This window comes from Melopsittacus undulatus, chromosome 1 (genome assembly GCF_012275295.1).
Source record: "Melopsittacus undulatus isolate bMelUnd1 chromosome 1, bMelUnd1.mat.Z, whole genome shotgun sequence".
Classification (NCBI taxonomy): Eukaryota; Metazoa; Chordata; class Aves; order Psittaciformes; family Psittaculidae; genus Melopsittacus; species Melopsittacus undulatus.
Window position 1 is genome coordinate 127875497 of NC_047527.1, and position 17696 is coordinate 127893192.

General features: G+C 40.4%; 1 protein-coding gene across 1 annotated transcript in view; it reads left to right on the forward strand.

The window, feature by feature from the left end:
• Positions 1-195: 195 nt before the first annotated feature.
• BZW2 (basic leucine zipper and W2 domains 2) overlaps positions 196-17696 on the forward strand; it is a 59824-nt gene continuing 42323 nt past the window's right edge. Inside the window, exon 1 of the mRNA XM_005152874.4 lies at positions 196-301. The gene's annotated coding sequence lies outside the window, so the exon portion shown is untranslated. The remainder of the gene's footprint in view (positions 302-17696) is intronic.

Sequence of the window (17696 nt, forward strand, 5' to 3'; positions counted from 1 at the left end):
TCGGTGGCTTCCCAGCTCGATACTGTTAGGGAGAAGAAGTTTTTTTTCTCTTCTGACCTTTGTTTTGAGTTTAGGAGACAGGATTTGCGTTTATTTTGTCCCCCTTTCTAGCTTTCCTGCGGCTCCTATTTTTTACACCCCCAGGGAGATGCTGGCAGTGGTGCGGGCGGGCGGAGGGGGCGGCCGCAGCGGCGCGCGTGTGTCAATGTGTCTGTCCTTCACTCCTCCATTGTCTGCTGCCTGTGCTGCCGCCGCCGTCGCGCCTGCCCTCCGCTCCCCGGACCGTGCAACCACCCGACAGGTGCGGTGGGCGGTCCTCACTCACGGCCGGGCTGGGGAGAGCGCGGTCACTGTCGGGCGGGAGCAGTGTCTCAGCCCTGAGGCAACGCTGCCCAGGCTAGCGATGTCCGTGGGCTACGGCGGGGCAGCTCCGGGCGGGCGGGCGAGCGAGGAGCGGGGCCTGTGCGCGGCGGCCATGGCGGCAGTGACCGGGTGCCGGCGGGGGAAGCCCGAATGGGTTTGCGCGCCCCGGCCGGCCTCGGCTGCCGGGCCGCTGCGAGGGGTCAAGCGTCCTTCGCCTTAGGTGGGCGCGGGGAGCCCGCTGTGAGTCCCGAGAGTCTTGGGCCGGGGCAGAAGCGGCTGTGCGATGGTCCCCGCGGCAGCCTTGCCCTGGTACTCGGCTGTCGGTCTGTCCGCCCTGCTTCCTTCCACGGGGTCTGCTGTATTGCTTGCTTATGGCTTCGGTTTGTGGGAGTCGTTTTTTCTAGGTAGGAAAAGGTCTTGGTTCGGCCGAAGAGGCCGAATAAAGCCCTGGTTGTGTCGTGGCATCGTGTCTCCGAAACGAAGCTGGCTTCTTTGACTTGGGAAGGAAAGCAACGCGTTTGGGGTGTTCGGAGTGGTGCCTTTTGTTAGCGCCTTTCTAAAATTAAACTGCTGGTGGAAAAATTATCTGTGTTACAGGTCCAACTTTCCACTCCTCCGGCTGCTGCTCGGTAGGCACAGGGAAGAACCTGTAGATAACCCGGCAAGGGACAGAGACCGAGGGTTAACATCCTTGGTTTCCGCGTGCGTTTGTATGAGAGAGAAAAGCATAACCCTAATACTCGGTGCTGACTTTTTACCCTCCTTTGTCCTATTCTTCAATATATGGGTTGGGGTTGTTTTTTTGTTTGGGTTTTTTTTTTCCCCAGTTGTTGTATTCTTTCTTTTAAGGAACCTGGTTTTTCCTGTAACTAATTTTTGAAGGCATAGCTATATCAACAAGCTGATTTTCTTCTTTCCTTAGTATTTGCAGGTCATCTCGTGGCTACTTACACGGAGTCTCTCGCAAATACTAATCTTGTTCTCTTTTTTCACATTTATTGATTGCTTGACTGACTTTCAGGAATGGTAAAGCCCTGTTTGCTTCCTGGTTGGTAGAAGAGTGTGATCTCTGAATCTAGTGTGTCTTTGTAACTACTTGGGTACAATACCAAAATGGGCTACAATTTTAATTTAACAGACAAGCCAAATTGTGTATGTTTTCCTGATTAAAAAAAAAAATCACAGAAATACAGGAGTATATCATCATCTAGTTTTACTTGAATCAACAAGTGTAAGTAAGAGAGGTTGCTTTGGACTTCAGATTATAACAGATTCCCTTGATATTTTTTTTCCTGTGGGAAACCAAAAATGTCTTGAGCAAATGCCATCAAGACAAAAGTGCCTTTTATATTCTGGTCCAGAAAGATATCCCTGTGTAATGCTAAAAGAAGTCTGTGGCTGGCGCAACTGTGAAGGCAGAAATTAGGGTTTAAGTGGTCTTTTGTTGGTTCACTGCAGGGTGTGAATTTTACCTGCTGTGAACAAATTTTCTGATGTTACAGTATGCTGATAATCTCTGTGGCACTATTAAATAATAAGAACTTGCAAGCTTCCTTTCATACTAAAAAAACCTCAACTGTCAGGCATTCAGTGTACAGAAGTATGCTTATTCTTTTTTTCATGTAAGAATCTCAGTACTGTCATTGCACCTTAGGTCACAGTGAACAGGCAAATATAGTTTTTGCTTGGCAGCCTCACTGGAGCTCATTTGGTTACTAAGGCTGCAGGAGTGCAGAGGTAATAAAATACTTTAATGGTAGTTAATAATGTTTCATACTCTTACCTATGGGAGGCTTCTGTGTGACCTTCACTCCCATAGTATGAGACATTTCATAATCTTTGCTTTATTCTTGCGAGATCATTATGAGGTAATGAAGTGACATTCCCTCCATTTTATGTATGGAATTTGAAGCATGGAGGCAGCAAATGATTTTTTCTAAGGTGGCGTAAGGAGCCTGTGTCAGGGCAGGGAACATGAAAATGTACATTCTGTACCTTTGTGTCTTGCCTCTTATTGCATTTTATTTTATCTACTGTATCTCTTTGTTTCACATATTTAAGTTGTGGGTATTACTGTATGGTAATTAATAATTTAAAATGTGGGTGTTACAGTGGGAGAAGGAATTGTTAACCTCAGTGCAACTCAGTATATTATTTAGATTTCAAATCATAAGTATTATATAATAAAAAGTCCGTATTTCCTCATCAGGTGTTGTATCTGATATTTTAGATTTATAAAACAGGTACCAGTGATGCCATTTTTCCCTGTGTTTGGAGGTATGCTTGTGGGAATGTATGATGACTATTGTAATCAATGTGTAGGTGATCCTAAACACCTGATTTTTTCTACAGTTGTTATTGCAATAAAATAACAAGGATTTCCTTACTTGAGTAACACTCACTTTTGGTGAATATACAAAACAATAAGCTTTTTCTTGGCTCAGGCCTAGGGGAGAGGAGACTGCCTTATGCCTTGTAAAGTACACTATGAAACTCTCAGTCTTTGGACATGGAAGAGAAGAAAAGGAGATGCTGAACTGATTTCACTTTTTCAAGCTGGTTTCTGTCAAATGGCTTGGAGAGAAAGAAATGTGAAAGCCTTGCTTGTGTCAAGGCTATATATTATATTGCTCTGCCAATGGTAGCACAGGTCAAAGATCCTGTAGCTTCTTTCTGTGCCTCAGCTTGGCAGGATCATAAACTTGGTCTGGCCCACTATGTTTTATCTAGGGAAAAGAATAGGTAAAACAAGTCCTGTTATTCCTAAGAGTTATTCTTCTAGCTCCCATCTTACTGGTTCACAGCTAACGACTTCTTCAGCTAAGAGTGGTATATTTGTGCTTACATTTGTATGTGATAGCCTGCAGTGGGGTTTTTGAATTTAAGTAAATTTAGTGTCTGTAGCATCCTGTGGTTGTAACTTTCACAGCTGCTTGAAGAATAAACCTCTCTTTATTTCTTTTTGAACCTGCTACTTCATAGTTTCATTTGATCCCTCAGTCCCCAGTTTCTGCTCTGGGAGACAATGAAGAATTGTTCCCTGATCATCCTTGATGTGGAGTCAGGCCTTGACAAACCTGGTTTATCCCCTACCACTCTCTTTTTATTAAGCTGAAGTCTTACGTCTCCTTTGTCTTTCCTGTATGAAAGTAATTTCGCATGGTTCTCAGGTGCCTTTTTGTAAAATGGTTCTGTCCTCTGCAAGGCCTAGGCTTTAGGAAATCTCCTTCACGTGGAGCTGAGCCTTTCAGACAGACCTCCACTGGGTTTTGGTCCTGCTATCTCCAGTCCTTATAGTTAAATCCTGACAAAGTGAAGAGTATCTAAGGGTTATTCATTAGATCAGTTCAAGTTCATAAAAGTTCAAGGGTTTTTTATTGCTAGAAACATTTTCTGTCTTTTACTCTCAGATCTCACAGATACTTGTCTATAGATAGGTTGCTTTTCTCCCTACTGCTTTGCATAACTCTGACTTCTTCAAGTATTTTTATTTTATTGTAAGTGATGGGTTTTTTTAGATTTCATCTGGTTTTGGATCTTGGGACAGCCACTGGATCTTTGATATGATCTGTCAATGTTGTTACGTCTTGCTTTTTACCAGAAAGTAGATTATAAAAAAACTGCAAAAGAGTACCTGAGAGCAGCAAATTACTGGTGAGTAAAATGCATGTTTGAACACAACAGGTATACCTTGGAATGACAAGGTATTCTTATAGCCCAGGCATTCATCTGAGACAGGGATAAAGACCTCTATCTGCTACCAATTCCCAGTGAGACCTTGCAGAAAGTTAGGCTTTTGAATTTAGGAGCAAATCCCAGCATTTGACTTTGGCTGGGTACCAAATCTGGCAGGATGAGTCCTATGCTCACTTCATCTGCTTTTGAATCCTGACGTGAAGCATATGAGACAGAAGGACACCAAAGTATCCTCCAAAAGGTTACCTGGTCTAGACTAGGCAAGCAGGGTTGAGGTGAGCAGCACTCTCCAGTGGGAAATATAAGACAGAGCAGTGGGAAAGTACCAGTCTGGGATCTGAAGGTTCATACAGTCTGATTTAGCACAAATGTTGATGGTTGCTCCTAGACCTAATCTGACTGAGCACAGCCAATTTTGGAATTTCCGCATCCAGATTATAGTCATCATAGCAGCCGTCTGTAGAGCATTTTTTAGAAGAAACTGCTCAAAAGTTTACTCTTACAGGCCACAAAGTACATTTTTTAGTATATGCTTTTATTTCTGTGTATATCTTTTAACTGCTACTCATTCAAGGGCAACCCACATAATCTTCCCACAGATAATGGGGTTAATGGTGCAAAGAAGCAATTTCAAGGCATTCAGGTATTGTGATGGTAAGGGCAATGTGCATTCCTTAGATGAGTATGCACTTGTACTACCTGGTTAAAAGCTTATTTGTTAAAAAAAAAAACACAACTCAAAATATATTACTTTCATAAAAACACTAGGCATGTGTACCCCTTGCTCCATTTATATGCTCAACATTGGATCTGTAGCTCAGGGGAAAAAAAAATAAATTGCTCCTTTGCAGGTTGAGTTTATATTCTCTTGTTTGTGGTAGATGGTCCTAGTATGAACAGCTTGCTCAGAGAATACATCCTTTTTGCTTTTCGTATGATTCTTTTTGATTACGAGAAATCCAAGCTTTAAATAACTTGTTTCATGCATGTCAGTTCCATGTAGGCAGGTACTACAATTTTGTTTTAAGTGTAATGGAAGAACTGGCATACAAGCAGCTTTTGGCTGATCAAGGACTGAGATGTGTTTAGTGACTGTAGAGCCGTATGAGTCAGAGGTCTGGCTGAGCACCTTTGCATGTTTTTTCCACTTAAGTTTTGCAAGTGGTGGCAATGACCCAGTCAAGCATTAGCATGGCTTTTGCAAGAGTTGATTTGCAATGGCTTTCCAGACAGCTGTTACTAAAATAAATTCAGTACTTCAGAGATGTAAAGTAAATAAAATTACATACAACTGCAAAGGAAAGATACCTCTGTGTAGAGGGACATTGAAAAGCTTTATAGCACATATAAAACATGAACCACCTTTGGGAGAATCATTAGTGCAGTACTGGGAAAAATAAAGACCCTGGAGTTGTCAGCAGCACTTAGTGACAACTAAACCTTTTTTTCTGGTGAAGAGTGGTGGAGGCACTTGATTTAAATGTAGCTATGTAATTAGATCTAGTTTATGAGTAATTTTTTAAAGCCAAGACAAGTTTATTTAAACTGCTTACAGTCACTGACAGATCCATGTACCTGTTTTGCAGGCTTAAGGTGATTTTCTAAGAGAGAGGAAGAAGGATATGTGCTATTAACTTCAGGCTGCTTTAAGAGACACCATCTTTAAGTCATCTTATTTTCTGTCCTCATTCTTCCTTTTCAAATTCAAGAATTCTTATATCTGTATTACACACAAGGCAATAGGCTATCACCTGTACCTGTCTTACTGCCTGAGCCTACAGATAAAATAAGTTCATTCTGATACCTTATGTGCAATAAATTTCACCTGTGAACTGCCATGGTTACCTGTTAAGTTGTGCTTGGATTTGATTTCTGATTCTGTCTCTTTTCCTATATGATCCATTGCTGATTAAACAGGACTGATCACCTCAATTGGAGCAGTTCCTGATTGTTAATTTAAAATGGTAATTATCTGTTCAAAGATAACTAAAATACTTAAGATCACTCAGAGGTAATGCTGGTGAGTGAGAAGAAAATTGACAGAAAAAAAATCTATTGCTTTTTCCTAGAGAGAAGTCGTGGAGTGCAGTAATATCCTGCCATGCCTGAAAACTGCTTTGAAGTTGCTGTACTATACTTCTTAAATCTAGCTGTAGATTTTGTAAGAAACTGCAAAAGTCAAAATAAAAGCTATTCCAAAATAAAAGGCAAAATAAAGAGAGTCCAGTGACCAAAAGGATGTGTACAGTGATGTGATGGCCATATTTATGGTAATGTAGTGCTTCTTAAGATTCTTACATGCTATAAAGCTGAGAGGAGAACGGAACACTTGAGTTTCAGAGTTTAACAGCTTTGGCTTTCTGTAAAGTGTGATTGTATAGTGCAAGCACAACGAAGGCAAATCATGTATTTGTAACATTACTTGGAAACCTTCTGACTTGAATCAATTTTGTGATAACGTTGGATAGATGCAAGTCGCTGCTCATGTAAATCAGATTGCAGGACTAGGAAGTCCTCAGTTACTGCTCTGTAGGTAAAGAGAAAGTAGTTAAGAGGTTAGCTGGTCATGAGTTGGTACAGAAACTGAAACCTGGGTAATGGCTGATACCTGTTGTTCAATCATGTTCCCACTCCATCTTTAGATATGCTTTTATCACTAAGTACATTTTAATACAGTAAATAAATTTTCCTCACATGGCCATACATTACTCTTGTTATGTATTTTGGGTTTTAAATTTCTACAAGTTGGGCAAATACTTCTAGGCAGTGAATCAGTAGTAATTCCTACTGTAAAAGGACTTTGTAAAAGCTGTTAGTTGCTCTTCATCTAAGCGCTTTTGAAATGAGAAATACTTTTTTCTTCCTAGTACAGAAACTATAGTTTTCTGAAGGGATTTTAAAAGTCATTGAATACTTGGTATAAAAGCATGTTTTGGAGTCCTGTACAAGTATTTGAGTAGTTCTTAGGTGGTGGGAGAAGTTTTGTACAACGGTTGCTTGCAGTTATTGCAAACTCATGTTAGTGGATAAAGATTATTGCTTTTAGTCATCCTGTGAGAAGGATGGATTACTTCTGGTGAGGATTAGAACTGAGGACAGACAGGTCAGGCAAGGAAAATGCTAGACACAGTCTGGGACAGGGAGGTATGTCAGGGACACAGGAAGTATCTCCTGTGATGTGTTGAATCCCAGTGAGTTACACCCTTCTGCAACTCCTCAGCTACTTTAGGCAGAACAATTGAATAGGGCTTTTGGGGTTATACTTCATTGTAATAACCAATTTCATGTGTTTTCCTTAAATGTGGGGGTTTTTTATGAAAAAAAAAAGGAGTTTAAGCAGTTCAACAGTTTGTAATTTGCAAGCTTAAGTGATCCTTTCCTTTTAGGTTTTGTTTCCATAAATAAAATCATCTACTTCTCTAGCAATGTTTTTAAGAAGGAGAATTCATTCAATATATTGAAGTTACATATTAGTCATTTTTCTTCTGATAAGGCATGGGGTGAAATCTTAGGAGCATGTTACTGAGCAGATATAGGTCTCGTAATTTATTTTCAGTGCTATTTCATGCCTCAAGTGATAGAAAATTAGAAAACTAAAGTATGTTATTTGTTTTAAATACTCAAGGGGAAGTGGAGCCTTTAGAAAGAAGAACGGGCGGTGAGTTTCTTTTCAATATACAACCTTCTCTATATGTGCCAGAATGGATATGAGTTTGGTTAGAGTCTTGTTGCTAGTTTTGTCCTAGGACTCTGCACCTCCCTAAGGTTGCTCCTGAAACTTGTGCTGTTAAGTCTCTTAGGTCTGCTTTGACTATATTATCTTTATGCATGATTTCCTGTGACTCAGACCTAAGAATCCCCAAACCATCAGCCAGTGCTATGGAAGCCCAATATTGAGCTGTTGAATCCCATAGTCTGTCCAGGATGTGTTTTGTGGCAAAAAGAGGCCTCAGTAAGCATGTCCCCAGGGTTGCTTGAGTCCTTTGGCTCTGCCTTTGAGATTCATTGTCCTGCACATTAGTCTCAACTCTCTTCCCAACACCTGTTTTTCCTGTGCTCAAGTATGTGGATGAGGTCTTCTGCCAGATCTTGAATTTAGCTATCTTGTTTTATGGGGCTTTATTTGAACACTTTTCCTTGAATTAGAGAAACAAAAGTATACTCATAATTTACTTTTCCAGAGGAGCCAGGGAAGTGGCTTTATATTTTCAGTAGTTTTATTCCTGTTAAAATGTTTATTGGTTTATGCTGAAAAGTGCCTTCCTCCCAGTATGCCCTGCCGTTGGTATGTCAGTTTGTTTGCATCGCTGAGCCTTCAAGTTCCTTCATTATGATAGTGCACTGACTGGTTGTTTAGTGACCTACACTGCTAAATCATCAAGGTGTCAGACTATCAGGTCTCTCTGATGATGACGTTGTGCAATTCTTGAACTTTCAGCTCTGGGCTGTGGTCCACAGCTCCCTGAAGCCAAATGTGTCAAGCCAAAGCATTTCATGGGTAGCCCATTTGATACTTGGATCAGTTTAATAGCTTAATGCTCTCTCTGAGTTGTTTTTGTTTCCTGGGTACAGGAAGGATTCTTTCTTCATTTTCCTTTGTCTTGTCAGTTTAAACAGTTGTTGACCTTTTCAAGCTGATCTAATGGGTATCAGCGCTGTAAAAGCAGTGTTACGGTATGAGGAGGTAACACAAAAGTCTTTTGAAGCCAAGGGAGAGCAAGATGTGAGTGTTGGGGAAAAGGGCACTATTGTCTTAGTGTGGACTGAGGTGTTCTCTGTTTATTGTTTTTAACATCCCTGTTACTTTTTTGTTGTAATCCCAGTATAAATGACTCAGTTACTGATAATAATGAGGTTATTAGATTACTGAAAAGTTGATTTTAATTGGTGCTCTCAATAATTAACTGGTTAATAAAGATTAATATCAACATAATCTGAAATATCAACTGTTTTTGCAGCATTGTCGAGGATAGTGGTAGAATACCACCTTTTGCAAAGCCTCTGATTAAGAGTCATGTTGAATTTCTGCTTTTTTTTTATTGTAGATTTAAAAAACCCAAACATTGGCACCTCTGCTGCCTTTGCCTTTTATCTTCCATTAGCAAAGAACACATGCCAGGTTTTCTAGTTCTTCAGCTCTACAGAGCGTAGCGAGCTAGGCAGAGAAACATGGAGGTGAGATACAAGTGCATTGGTCTGCCTGGGCTTTAACAATAAGTTAATTGACTCTGTGAGTTTGGCTGTGTTCATGACTGAACAGATGTATATTTTGGAATTTGGCATCAGTTCACTTCTTAAAATTAGAAATAATTCATTTTTTTTCCCTCGTTGTGTGATGCAGTAGCTGTTGTCAGTCTTTTGGCTATTGTACAGTTTCTGTTTCTTTTGAAAGGACAGGAGGTGTAGCACTAAAAGGTACATGTCCTTTTTCACTGAAAGTTAATGCATTTTGTAGAATCCTTTTCTGGATCTACACTGAAGAGCCCTAGGTTAACTGGCATGGCTTTCAGATGTCCTCAGAGAAACCTGCCAAGCCTGTCATTGTGTTTTCTCAGTCCAGAAAAATTCACAAACCAACCCACAATCCTTTAGCTGTCTCATTAGGAAATCTTTAAAATTCTTCATATCTTGCATCCTCCTAAGAAGTGGGTTGCAGAAATCTAATGTAGCTTTATTGTCATTCTTACTCTCTTGTATGTACGTATGTATGTATACACCTACAGATACACATCCTGTTGAACATTTTTTAGGTTCTCTGGAGAAGGAGGTTGCTGACACTGGTTTTTGCAGTGTACAGCAATGATGCTGTAAACAAGAAAATAGATTTCCGTATTAAGAGTGTCAAGTATTGTATTGAGCTGACATTGATACAGCCCAAACACCTGTAAATTGGATGTGTGCTTTTTCTGCCAAAGGAAGACTGGCTGCTGCAGTGATGTTTTGTGCCCGTTTAAAATTATATTAAGCTTATTCCAGTTAGAAATCCATAGCTCCTGCAGTTATGCTTGGCTTCAGAAATTGGGTTGGGTGTGGGTGGGTGGCTGTGGTCTGACACTGAGCCTATTCTCTCAGCATGTTTGTGGTACACTGGATTTTGAAACTTCTCAGCCAATAGTGGAAATTCTGTGAATCATTTCAGAAAGATAAACAAGCAGGTCTACTGAATTAACTATAGAACTGAGTAATACACAGTAATCGTCCTAGTGTTAATTTGGGGTGTGTAATTAAACTCTTACCTCTCTGCCTGAGATGTTTTTATGTATCACTGGGCTATGGATTTTCACACAGATTGCCAATCTGCAGATGTGAATTTATGTGGCTGAAACTGATGAAGGAAGTTTGATCTAGTTCAAATGTCCAAGAAGTGCCTAAAGCTGAAGCTGTGAAGCTGCTCACAACAGATTCCCTTAAGATCTCACCCTAAGATGAGCAAGCAGCATATTTTAGATAAGCTGTTTTCTGGAAATGTTTGCATTTCTCCTTTGATGGTGGAAAGAAGCAAGGATCACAGGGTCAGACTTAGGTGTCTGTTGTTATTAATTTTTAATGTTAGGTTAAATGCACCCCATTTTTGGATTCTGACATTTGGCTGTTTGGTCAAGAAAAGTGGATGATACAGGTTTTGTCTTACTCAGTTCCCTCCTAAAATGATCAGCAGTGAATTAGGTAGTGCTCGTCACAACCAATAGTACCAATTAAACTGTCAGGTTTTGCATTGAACTGAGCTGACTGACAGCTGTCTTGCTACCATTTCCAGTGTGGGGGCATGAAGCGCTTCAGGAGCTGCTGCAGTGTAAATGGTACTGCCCACAAGTGGGGTTTGTTGCCTCTGTGTTGGAGTAGGGTAAAACATTAGATACCTGCTCTGGTGTACATGTGGGTGAAACAGATGTCTCTCAATAGCTTTGACTAGCAATTTGTAATGTGATCATGCTGTTATGCACATGATATTAATGCCCAAAAATAAATAAAAATTAGTAAAGTAACAGGCTAATTATTTTTTTCTAGCTCTGGTGATTTATACTGCTCTTTATTTGACTTCTTTTCATGGCAGTGTTTCTTAATTCTGAGATTCTGGCCACCTGTTCATATATAAATGTATTTTTGAGAATGGTGTTTTCATCTGATTGCAATCACTATCAAAATTGTTTATAAATATATCTTTTTGAGGAGCAAAACCATCAAGATGCATTTATAGCATTTATAATAGCCAGTGCTTGCAGTGCTGCATTTATAGACAGACTGTGAATTCTGTGGGTTAGTTCCATGGACTTCAAAGTCTCCTGAATTTGGATTACCAACAAAGACATATTCTTGGTTTTGTGTGTTTGTTTTCAGGTAAGTATTGCATTTAATGTTGTTTATGTCCAGATGCGGCAGGAAAGAAGATGAAGTAAAGGAAAGCTGAACTGTTGAAACTGGGTGAGGATGTGGTGTTTTGTGCACTTTCTGTGACTGTGCATGATACATTACAATAGAGGAAAACTTGAATTTTTTGGTTACCAGAGACCAACCTCCCAATTTATTCTGATGTGTGAATAGTGTTTGAGTTCAATACTCTCTGACCAGCTTCTTTTAGATATTCTATGGAAGGTGTGATGTTTAATATCTAATTTCCTTAGCTGAAGGTACTTGATGTTACCATGGGATTTCTGGTTTGGCAGAGTGATACAAAATATAATGAAAACACAATATAAATGTAAGTAACACGTAACAAAGTAAAACAGTTGCAATACACAGTTCAGTCTCAGTACCAATGTTGCCAATCTCTACAACATGCTCACCATCATGATGTTGGGCATCCCCAGTCACTGGGAAGAAATACGTGTGTTGAATTACAACATTCTGTACAGACTGCCTCAAAGCTTTTTGTTTTCATCGCTGATGACAGCTAGTTTGAATGTTTTCCCTCATCTTAAAGCCCTTGTACAAAATTAGTAATATTACATGCTGACCCAGGTCAGTCCTCTTGGGTTTTTTGCTTAGTTTTCTCACCTGGCCTTACTGAATTTGCCACCCAGCTGTTGTAGTACTCCCAAGTGAAGTATGATGTCATGGGGGCCTTGTGCATTTGTGGATTTAAGAGATAGCCTCATTTGAAGTACAGAGTGAAAAAGAGCTTTGTTGGGTACATAATTCCTCTAAGTTACCTGACCTCATACCAAAACTTGACTTATTTGGAGAAACTGGCCTTTGGTACAGACTCTGGTGTCTGAAAGCAGCCTGTAGAGTTAGGTAGGTGTAAAAAGGGGGGGATGTAGTGGTATAAAAATATAGATAGATGAGAGTGCTACATTTCTTTCATGCTTGGCATATGTACAGCAAATTTCAGCTTATAAGGTTGTATCATCCATGTGTTTAATAGCCCTTGGTAGACTCTTCCATGAATTCCTCTAAGAGCTTTCAGGCTTCTGCACAGAGGTGGAGAAATGCCTTTCTGAAGTAAGGCTGAGTGTGCCAGTATGTGAGCTGCCAGGCTGTGGGTAGGAGAGCAAGAGTGTGACCCTTCTCTGCATGTTCAGTCTGTGATAGCTATTTTTCTGATTCACCTAGAATCATAGTTGATAGTGTAGGCACTCCACGCCATACGCTCTTCAGTGGGTTTTAGGTTTTGTTTTTTTTCAATGCCAAATTTGTGGATATGAATCAGTATCTATTGCATAGAATTAACTTGGCTTGGTCTGAGAGGAATTGTGTCCATCATTGCCTCAAAAATAACTATTTGCAAGTTGAAGCAATCTGAGCATTGTCTACTTTTATTCCTCGCTCCAGGAATTTGTTTATCAAACCTGGTGTGTTCTGTCAAAATGTTCAACCCACTCGTGAGGAGGAGGAAGCAGCTGCAGGGAACATGAGACTGCTTTTGGAATGCAGAATGATACAAGTCAGTAATGGACTCCTTTTCTGTCCGAGTGAATGCTGCTAACAGCATAATCAGCGTTAGCTGGTATGTTTAGAATAGTTGACATGGTGCAAAGCATTGTGTGTTTCCACTGCTGGCTCTTTGTGCCATGTCCTTTTAGCCAGAAATAATCAGAATTCAGTTATCTGGAAGCTGATTCATTGTCCTGCAGATAAAAAGCCAGGTGTTAACTTGGTAAACGCCTTTCCTTTGAACATGCTTTGAAGAAATAATTAGGGAATTCTAAGGTAAAACTTGCTCTACTGCTTACAGCAGTTGTCATTTCTTAAAGCCAAAGCCTGCACTGCTTGCAACTGTGTAGGAGGTGCTGGCTATTAATACATCACTCCTCCAATTACTGTATTTAGTTCATGAAATAATAAACTGTTAGCAACTGGAAGGCATTGCTTTCTGGGGAATGCACGCTTTGTATTCCTTTATTTTTAAGCTTAGCCCTTTGTAATTCTGAAGGCAATTGATGGGTTTTCAAATGCTACAGCACGCTATCTTGGAGGCACTGGTGATCATGATCAGTGTGTTTGCTGCTGCTCAGAGCCTTAAAGTAGCAATAAAAATGAAAGCAACACATCTGATTTTATTGTTGCGATACTTGAATTGTATGAGTAGGGTCAACACTGTAGAAGCTTCCAGTGGGCTGATACTTTAAAAAAAGAGAAGCAGGATGGACTTGAGCAGAGGAGTGATACTCTACTCAAGAAAGCTGCTCTGCCTGCACTGGCCTTCATGACTGAGCTGTTGTGTTGCTTTGTGTCTGACAGATATCTTGCTAGGATTGAAACCTCTCTGATATCTTTTTAACACATTTTCTTCTAATCCTATTCTGACATCTGCACAGTCTATTGAAAGTGGTGTCTTGTATAAGAACAAAGCATCATTAGCTTTGGAAGAGTACCATCTTCTGCTTGTTTTCCGACTTCACCCGACCCTGATTTCTGCTGATCCTTTTTACCCTCCTCTTTTCCTAAAGAGGTTTTCCTGCTGGGAAGGCATGCAAACTTGGATGACTAGCCATTACCTTAAAATGAATGTTAATTGGGTACAAACCTATATGTAGCAATACACCATCTCCATTATCCTGGGATACTCCAGTGAGGAGCACAGCAGCCTAAAAGAGCTTTTGACAGACAGAGAAAAGGTCCTAATACCTTGTCCTTGAAGAATTATATCTAATTCCTCCTCTTAGTTGCTGAAAGAAACCCTATTACTGAAATACAACTCTTTGTATGTCTCAACCCAAGTGTATAATTTAGTATTCTTGACTTGTATTTTCGTCTGTCAATGATTAAGGATTTTTCCTTTTTTTTTTTTTTTTCCCATTGACTGTGCCATGACTGATGCATTTTTCATATGGTTGCTGATTATGAGACAGAAAACTCCGTTGCCTCTATGATCTGATTTACAGTTCTCTTGACCTTGTAAAGTGCATCTGGAGTGCTTCGGTCATGGGAGGTGTTTGTCTTGCTTTTACTTTGTTATTCGGTTGAGCTGCTTCTGTAGAAACTCTTGGTTGCTGACCTGAGAAACACTCACTCTCCTGAAACACATGCAGTGAGCTGGGTCTCTTAATACAGTGTGTGTGATTGTACATTAATTGGTGGCAGTGGGTGTTTTTTTTTTTTACTGCTTTTCAAGAAACATCTTCCTGTGCATCCCAGTTGAGCAGTTAAGTGATGAGATTTATGATGCAAATTTTGGAGAGCTAAGTCTTGCTGTTTTTTCTGGGATTTCTTATTTCTCAGCTGGATAACTACTCATGAGTTCCATGCCCAGTTGGAGAAGTGCCTGGAGAATTGTGCATGAGCATAGATTTATTTTTTATGTAATGTGTGGTAAGCTTCAATCTCTTTTGGTATTTGTTTGTACTTGCTGCAGGATGAGACCAATTCCACTTGTTTTATCTCTTTTCTCTCTCCCACTAGGCATACTAATAAAGGACAAGTACTTTATTGGAGTGGACACTTTACTGTGGAGAAAGACTGTCCTGTGATTAAAAAAGAAATTGAGGGATGGGTAGAGGGAGGGAGATGAAGTGCCTTAGGAGCTCCAGAAGCTCTTTTGGGAAAGACAGGGTGTTCAGTGTGTGTTGAAAACCAGCTACAACACTCTCTCAAGGTACCACACATTATAGCTACTTGTGACAAGGGCATGTTTCCAAGTATGAAATCAAAGGTTGGTATCTAGTTGCTTCATGTACTGTAATGTCATAAGCAAAATTAATCCATAACAGAAGGTGTATTTTTCAGCAGTAAACATGTGGATTAGTAGTATCCTTTTTGTCATGTAAATGTTAAAGCATAAGGTTGATTATATGTACCCTGTACATTGTTATGTGACTGCTTAGTCACTGCAAGTTGCCATTAAGGTCGTTTGTGCAATAAAATCAATGAAGGGATTTTAATGTGGCAAGAGCCTGGCGCTGGCTTTACTGTTTGGAATGAATTGCACCTTTGGGACAAAGGTTTCGTAAACATAATGCTGCTGTTGGCCTCTGGGGGCAAAATAGCAAGATAAACCTTCTGGCTGCTGGTACTGCCCTTCCTGCTGATTTGTACCATGGCTGAAGTTACAGACCTCCATGTTATTAATCACTTCTTTAAAAACCAGAACCAAACCCTTGTTGGAGCAGAAGGCAAGAGTTGGGAAATGGTGATGAAATAGCACAAATCAACTTGTGTGAAGAAAATCCACTGTGTTGCACTGTCAGGATTTGGTCTTGCCAGCTTCCCAGATGTGCAATAAGGGAGAGATGAGACGTGGCTTCTTAGTGCCTCTCTGGACCCTTTTTCAGCAAGTGGGATCCTGAGCAGTAGCAAAATAGAGCTTCTTATTTCCTTATTTTTCAACAGTATCAAAGCAAGCTTTAGCAGGGGATAGGGAGTGTCACCACTGTTCTTCACATTGCAGTGTAGCCATTGTCCTGCCTCAGGTGTATAAATAAAGCACTTTTCCTTCGCACTGAGCAGACCTGGGAAGTGTTGGCAGCCAAGGTGGATTTCTTAGCCTTACAGGGCTATATAATCTGTGTTAAAGCAAAAAGTGCTTCATAGATGTCATGTTGGTGAATGCTGCAGCAACTGTGCAGGCTGCGTGACAGATGTGCATTGTGGTCACTCAACCCTTGCTGCACCTGGCTGTTGGGAAGTGCCTGCAGAAAAGGAAGAGCTGTGAGAGTGTCCACAGGGACTCAATGTCCAGTTAGAAAATGGGAAGCCTGACGAGGATTTGGCAAGAACCAGCGGCTGCCTTGCATCCACTCTGTCCTGTCATCCCTCTACATCGCTCAGTTCCTCTGTACTGGCAATGATTTATGAGTTTTCCACTTACAGGTTTTGTTAGCTCGTAATCTAGTTGCCTGCTGCCTTCTCGGGGAGCAGAGGCAGCTGCTGGCTCTGTACTGACATGTTTCCTTGCCAGCAGAAGCGCTAGGGCAGCTTTTCCTCCATGATGCTCGAGATTGGTAGGTTGCTTTTAACATAACTCTTTGGCTTGCTGCTGAAAGAAGAGGAAAACCCTCTTTATGTTTTCATCCAAAGCCTGGAACTGCAGCAGTGAGAGGATGAAAATACTTAGTAACATTGCTGGATGAAAATGACTCAATAAAGCCTTTTAATGTCCTTGGATATTCCACTTCTTGGGGGGGTGGGGGGGGAAGAGATCTACCTTGATATGTGGATTGAGGTTTTTCCTTCATAGAAACTCTGCCTTTCTATGCTTTTATTTGATTCTGGGATGAGTACTCCTGTCTTACATGATGTCTGAGCAAGAGAAGGAGATGGAAGTCATGCCTGCCAAGCATCTGTTCCTGTGAAAGCTGGTGGTGCTGTGTTGGTGGTGTTTTGGCAGCTCTCTCCAGCACCCTGTCAATCAAACACCATCTCCACAGCAGCAGTAGCAGCATCCTATGGAATCATGCTGCTGGAGCCCTCCAGTACCCTGCCCAATGGCTCACCTCTTGTCCCCAGGGGCTCCCTCACCATTGTTACAGTGCCCTGCATACATACAGCCATAAAATCTTGGTAGGGAGTTTTATTAAATGGTTGTTCTTTTTGATGTTGTCTGGCATGGATTTCTCTGACTCTATAACTAGCACAGCTGAGTTTCACTGCTGTGAGGCAACTGTTCTTGAATTCATCATGAGCATGTTAATGTTTGAAGAATCTCAGCTAATTCTGAGATTTCAGTTAAAAGAAGTGTAAAAATGATGCTTAGAAAAATAGTATTCGTTTGACTAAAGGGTTTCAGTATTTTAATTTTCAATTTGAGCGATACATTTCCAAGAAGAAATGTTTTCAGTATTTTAGCTTAGTAGGAACTTCAGATTTATCAAGGCTTTAAATAATTTAGGTGTTAATCATCCTAAGAATTTCTTTGTGGTATGGATAAAAGACCGTGGTTTTCTAACTTGTTAATAAGCAAGTTCAAACTTGATGAAGCCCTGAAGTAACTTTTAAATATCTGTTACTTTTTTTAATAAACTAATTGTATTAATTAATGCTGTATTTATTGATTAATTCTGTTACAGTTTTTATTAATTGGGTGAGAAGGGGTGATCGATTACAGAAGCCCTTATATTCTATATGTCTCGATATCTGCAACTGTAGATTTCCCTCAGTTTTGTTTTACCTGCTTAGGGCTTTTAGCATGTAAATGAGAAGCAGCTGTAGAGAAAAGCTGAACATGTGGACTTCAAGCAGTTCCAGGAGAATTTACCAAA